Source organism: Cuculus canorus, chromosome 3 (assembly GCF_017976375.1).
Source record: "Cuculus canorus isolate bCucCan1 chromosome 3, bCucCan1.pri, whole genome shotgun sequence".
Taxonomy (NCBI): Eukaryota; Metazoa; Chordata; class Aves; order Cuculiformes; family Cuculidae; genus Cuculus; species Cuculus canorus.
Window position 1 is genome coordinate 54,634,775 of NC_071403.1, and position 7,311 is coordinate 54,642,085.

Consider the following 7,311-nt stretch of genomic DNA (forward strand, 5'->3'; position numbering starts at 1 on the left):
CTGCCATAGTATACTGCTTTCCGTGTGCATACTTTGCTGCTTCTCCTCCTAACTCCACAGAGAAATAATTTATTATTCTAACATCTGCTACTTGGGGCTTCTAGCTACCTATGCAAGAATAGTTTGCTTTCCATTTGGTTGTTCAGGTGCTTATTGCGATGGCTACATGGAATTATTTTGCTTTTGTCATTGACTTCTACAATCCTAAAAGACGAAGCACCAGAATCTACATTCAAAGAAAAATATCATAGGTCCGAAACTCTGAATTCAGAGAAACAGGTACTGAGACGAGGTAGCCTGCATGAAATATGGCGGGTAGGAAAGGAGAGGAGAGGGTGGGGCAGTGTCTATCTGGTCCCAAATCCTATCTCCAGCAGTGGTCACAAGCAGATGCCTGCAGAGGACAAGAAACAGGGCAAATGTATCAGAGCTCCTTCTCATCCTCTCCAAGCCTTCAACAGTTAACAACTCAGAAACCTCTTGGTCTAGAAATCTTTGTATTTGGCAACTTTTAATGATTTCTCTTTTAATGATTTCTTTTCTATTGATTTTAATTTCTCTTTTAATGATTTCTTTTTTAATGATTTCTCAACAAATATATTTGACCTCCACTGGAGTTTTTTATGTCTTCAATACTGTTTCAAAACTATATTAAGTATTTCCTGAAAAACATCCTCCTTTAGGCTGTTTTGAGTTGCCACTTCCTAAATCTTTTAATGCCCCTAATACTTGTATTGGAAAAAAAACATGACCAACCTTCTGCAACCAGCCTGTCTGTGATTGAATAGATGTCTGTTGTACCACTTAACAGCTACTTCCCCTTCAACTTCTTTCTTTACAAAGAAACCTTCTCACATTTAAGGAGCTCCTTTTTTGACATTGAGTACAATTGTCTACAATTTTGTCACTCCTGCAAGAATCTATATGTATTATAGTAGCTACTGCACTGCAATGCTTTGATAGTGGCATTTTGAACCAGGTCCTACATGTTACTTAGTCAAGTCAGGGGATGCTTTTCTCCTCATTAGCCCCTGTTGTTGACTATCTGAAACAGATACCTTGGCCCCATGCTCTGATATGACAGTCATTCTACCATGGGGTGGCCCTGGTCACATATTACTGCCCTATGCTTTGCCTTCACGCCATTTTTTATGTCCCTCAGCACCTTAGCTAGACAGTCAGTGATACAGAAAATAGAAGAAAAAGGTATTTTTCTTATTCCAGCTGGAATTGTAGTCCATAGGTTTGAAATCTAGACTAACACATTAATTTGTTATAGCAATTTTTATCCTAAACATTCTCCAATTTGCTGCAACTATTCCACCACTAACACTGTCTACTTACCTTTTATTTGTAATTGGTATCTTAGTATTTCATGGTCACCCATAAAGATTACCCTCAAGGGCTGGAGGATTCTTACTTGGATTTAATCATTCTAACACCACTAAACAAGAAGAGACACTAAGCAACTAATCTTGTGGGGTTTTTTTAGAGCTGGACACGAAGTGTCTCTGGAACAGGAGTAACTTTAAATTAAGCATTTATCCCATTAAGAATTTACTTCATGACAAATATGGGCCTTGAAAATTAGACATTGTAGCAAATAAATATTAATTTTAATCATAAAAGGTAACAGATTGTTGAGGTAAAGAATAAATTAAAATATTTGTAGAAGCAAGTATTTGTTTGTATAAAGAGCCTATAAAGAGATGTAAATCTTTTAACATTTATGTGCAGAAGATGGAGCGAACACTGTGGTGTTGATGTTCTATGTCAGAAGAAAAAAACATTTGACAATATGAATTGGAGGAGGGTATTTTATGTTCTATGTTGTCTTTGGTCTATCTGGATTTATTTTTTTGACTCAAAAAGTGAAATGTGTTTCAGATGTAACTTTTTCATATTATTTATAGGAAAAAAGTTCTCTTTATTACAAGTGAAGATTATCAGATGAACACATCTTCTAAACTCACTGAAGATACTCAGTTACATACTACAGGAAAATGTAATTATTTTGGTGCAAATAAATATATACAACCAGCAATTTTTGTTTTGGCTAAGTTTGATAATTACTTCCCTGGGCTTAGCCCAGAACGGACCTGTCCCTAGCCAGAGGACAGGCTGGGCCAGTCAGACCAGTGTCAGAGCAATGAAAGATGTCTCTATTGCTAACCTTGGCATGGCTGAGGTCCTCTGTAAATACAGCTCGATTCACTACATTCTTAATTATCAGCGTGCTTCTCGTGCAGTTTTCGGTTAGAACATACCTTTTTAAGCATGACACTGGTCTCTGTTTCTTAGCAGTTTTCAACACTGAGAAACTTTTATCTGTACTTTTCCCCGTCAGGATTTGATATTCCTGCCCACAGCGTCATTCAGCCACTGCATGTGCCATCCTGTGGGTTCTCCCTTGTTTAATCCCTATGGCAGAAAACTTTAAGGCTACAGGGCAGCTATTTTAAGTCCTCGGACAGTCACAGCAAAATATATGCCATATAACTCTCACCTTTCTATCCATCCTGAGTTTCCTACTGTGTACTCCACTCACACTTCCCTCCAGTTTGATCCTTAGCATAAGACTTGTAAAATTCTGCAGCGATCAGATGCCCCCTATCCTGTCTGCTCAGAGTCACTGCAGCCGTTACATCCTTCTCTTGACTATGCTCACGAGATCATGTACCTCCTGTAGCATTAGGATAACAAAACACTGCCAAGAGGACTGAATGAGCTTTCAGAACCACTGCCCATCATCAAACACAACATCAGCCTCCTCATTATTGTGTTTTGTTGAGCAGCAAGAAGAAAAGAAACAGAAAATACCTCCAAAAGGTTTCACTGAAGCCTTTGAGATGAGTTAGTTCTAGCACACCAGAAAGCAGCAGCTCCTCCAACACCTGTTTCAGAGTGCATGAATTCCATCAGAACACTGTGAAGGTGAAAGTTAATGCAAATGATTTACAGATAAAACTGTTTTCTCTCTTGTGTTGTACAAACCTTCCATCCTATTCAGGGAGAGAACATACATGGCATTTCCTAATCTTACTTTATTTCAGCTGCTAAGGAAATAAATATCTGGAAATATTAATACTTATAACTAGTAAATTTTTCACTGTAAGATTTTCTTCCCCCCTGATAATATTTATCATATCTTTCAATTTCATGCCGGTACCTGAGAAAATGCCAGACAACTCTTTGAGATAGTTGTTATTCCATGTTGATCTGATGCGTATTTCTTAGCACATTCACTATGATATTTACAAGTGTTCCGTTCATTTAACTCAGATTCTGACCGAAAAGATGTAAGGAAAATATTGATTACTTCCACTGACAGAGGTGGAGATATTACAGATTCAAAACATTATAGTTTTGAGATCTCTCTCGTGTCTTGTGATCTACATGTGCAATCTATTATTATAATCTAATGTGAAACTTGAATTGAACCATTTATACAATATTGTTATTTGGCATTAATTCTGTAATTAGAATTAGAGTTAGGCTTAACTGGGCCTTCATATATAAATTGCTATTGATAGTCGATACTTATTTTTCTCTACTCTATCTCCTTCAGCAATTAATGAATACAAAACATACATGGAAATGTGTCTATCATTAAAGAACTATATTGTTAATCTTCTAAACGAACTTATATGTAACCTTATCTCTTATTTTTCTACTTCAGATATCTTAAAATGTTCTACGGATAAATGTAATGGAAATAAAAAGCATACCTAGAAGACACTTAATATAGGCCTAAGCATATTTATGAATGTGGCTATGAAAACAAATGTGTATACATGGGCAGAAAATATAAATATATTCCCAGAAAATACATTCTAGACTGGGTGACAGAAGAATCAACTGAGTAAATGATACCACATACTTCAGTCTTCCACAAATAGCACATTATGCAAGAAATGTCTTGCATAGCTTCTTTCCCCTGAGAGGAAAATGAAGGAAGAAAATGTAGGTTGAACCTTGATGCTTTAAACAAAACCAATTTGGTCATTTCTCTGCCGTGTATGACATTTGTTAATTTTTAAGAGTGATGATAAAGATGGCAGTTTCATTTTAGTGTCTTTCAGTTACAAGGAGAAGTCGTGACACTACACAGGGACAGGAAAAAAAAATGAAGCAAACCAGAAATTTATCAGCTACATTGTAACAATCAAGATGGAACAGATGACCACTTATTGCCACACGTAGTACTAACGAATTAGGTGAAATGACTCCTGAATTAGAAAAAAAAAGTTGCTTATTGTCTCAGAATAACACCACAACATGATGGGGCAGTAAATTTCATTTATTCACTTCAGCTCCACAAGAGATACCTGCAGGTTTTTTTTCCTTTACATATCTTGTACTAGCTTGCACTTCTCACAGTGGAGGAACCACAACTGTTTCCAGCTGCTCTAGGTGAGGGAGTAGGAGGTTATCTTTTCCCATTATCACATCCTGCTGTGCTGAACTGCTTACATTGAGATAATCATATTACAAGTGAGATCCCAGATGCAGAGAAAAGAAACACTTCATATCCAGAAGTTAAAAAGTGATTGGAAAAAATCATATAGCTGGAAAGCAAAACATGATAGATTATGATATTGGGAAAGAGATGGTGATATTTTTGGAGTATATGTTTAATGACAACAGATGTAGCCTGGGAGAATGCTGATAAATATAAGTCAGGAAGGGGATGGAGGGAAATGTCAAAAAATTATTCTGAAGTAACAAATATATTTTGGGACACTTTCATTTCCAAAGCCTGCCTTGGAAGTGGGGGCTTTGTTTGCTACCACCACACCTACCTCTGCCTGTCTGACTGAATGCTCTCTGGGAACACAGTGAGATCAGCAAAGGCAGGCTCGCATAGTATGCCCGTCATTATCGGTATAAGTCACAGAAAAAAAGGATGGTGGCTAGCTCAAAGATGGGGGACAACAAAAGACCACAATTACAAAAGTTCCTAGGAAAATAACAGACAAAAGTGTGAGGAGTAACACTGAAGTAAAAGTGCCCAAGACTGGGTAACAAGGCTTAAAATACTGAAGAGTCTTTCACTCTACACTTACTTTAAGGTTAAACAATTTAATTTCTAGTATTGGCTTCGAATGAAATGGGATTAGCAGAGAAATCAAATCATACTCCTCTGACACAAAAAACTTGTGCTAGTGAAATTTCACTGACTACCAACCAAAGTACCTTTGGTTTACTCTGGTGAAGTAGTTCGTATTTTACAGTTCTTGCTCTACTTGTTGAAAGTCCACCAAGTAATATAGGCCCTAGTTAGTGAATCACATCCTTCGTCATTATAAAATATTGAGTTCTGACCCAAGCATAAATAGCCAAGAGTCATATTCCTTGAAACTTAGATGAAAGATGTGAAAAGAGATGGAGAAATGCAGAAAAACTACTATAGACTTGCTCAGGCAATGACTCAAAAACGGCCTCGACTAGGGCTGTCTTCTAATCTTCTCAGCCATGGTACAAAACAGTGCTCTTTTCAGTGCCTACACTAAAAAGCATCTGAGTGTACATGCTGTACACTGAGTACAGCATGTAATGACTTTCCCAACGCAACAAAGATTGCAAATAAAGTAAACACGTTTAGACTAAGTCAATATCTTTTTACAGTTTCGTTGAACAATATCAGCTAGATTACACAATGTCATTAATTATCTCTCTAACTGCATTGGGAAGCCTAAACCTAAGTCTGCCAAACAAGGTCATCAGGCACTGTTTTCCTCAACAGTCTTATTTTAAATTGTTATAAAACAGGATAACTCATTATAACAAAACAGGAGGTAACTCTTCTCAAATGTTTGCCTTTGAAAAGTACTAGAGAGAAAGAAACAGGGAAGAGCAGAAGTGGAACAGAAAAGGAAGGAAAAGCAATAGAAATTAGAAAAACAGTGAAAGACTGAATGAGCGGCAAAAAGAACAAGGAGCACTCAGAAATAATTGTGTAAGATTAGGATGACTAAATTTTAGGTGTACCAAGCAAGAAAATGCCTGAAGAACAGCACGGCTCCATAGAAAAGCCTCACGAAGAGTTTTGACAAAGTATAGAAATAATTAGTTCATTATAGTGGAGCTTACAGACATCTAGAAATAAACCATCCAAACCTCACTGGAGAAAGAACTTCCCACAATCAAATGTAAAAACAACTTTAGATTCTGAGAGTTTTTGTTACTATTTATTGAAATGTCAGAGATCAGATATGACTGTTAAAGGGAACTGAGACAATAACAGTAGAAATAAGCTGCCACTCAGCCAGCTTGTACTGCGTAGCTGATACTGGCCACATGAAGCAACAGCGTGAATCAGAAGAACATGAAATGATGTGACATTTGACATCCAGCAAGATGCAAGGAAGAATCGTAGAAAACCTATGTATACATCACCTATTCGTGATACTCTGCCTACTGAAACCCATCTATAACTTGGAAGTTTCAGCATGAATTTCAGGTATACTGGGATTTAGTGGCACATAACTAGCAGTCATCGCCTCTCCTGAGGAAAACAAAAAGGTAAGATTATGAGATTACAGTGCAGCATATTTTAATACTGTCCCATGTATCCAGTTAGCTGAGATGCCAATATCACTAAACACGGGTGGCAAATATTTAAATTATTTGCCACTCAAATTATTATTAAATGATATTCAGAATGGAACATTGCTGCCTATTTCCAAAACATACTTTAGGACGCAAAAATGACCAACACGTACCTCTCTTATGTATTTAGTTAGCTTTAAACATGAGAGAATCTCCATGGATCTTGACAGAACTACCGGATCTCCCAGATTATAAAAGTTAAGGAAACTATAAAGAAAATGAAAACAGTCACAGAATTGCAATCTGCAGTTTCTTACTTTATAATTTTATTTTAAAGATGTTTGTATTTACAATGTATATTTCAGTATTTCTGCAGCTCCATAGCTATCCTCGCTGCTCTGAAACTTTGATTAATTGTATTTTACTAGTACTGCAGATATAAGTAGAATTTCTGGGTTTTTTTTTTTCCCCCTTTCTAACTGGCATTCTTTTTCCTGATGTTTCAGTTTCTTCCCTTCTTGTTAGGTAGCTGTTCAGATACTTTTCAGATACTCCTCTGAAGTCTCTGAGCCTTATGCAAATATAGGGTCCTATGTATACAAAGGAGTATGCAGAGTGAAGAATGCAACTACTATAAACTTCTCCATTCTTTTGTCGGTAAATAACTTTGAATTAACTCTTATCAGATAACTGAAATTAACTGTTTATATGCTGCCAGGCCCTGACTCTGCAGATCTTTATGTGCATTCATAATGTTAG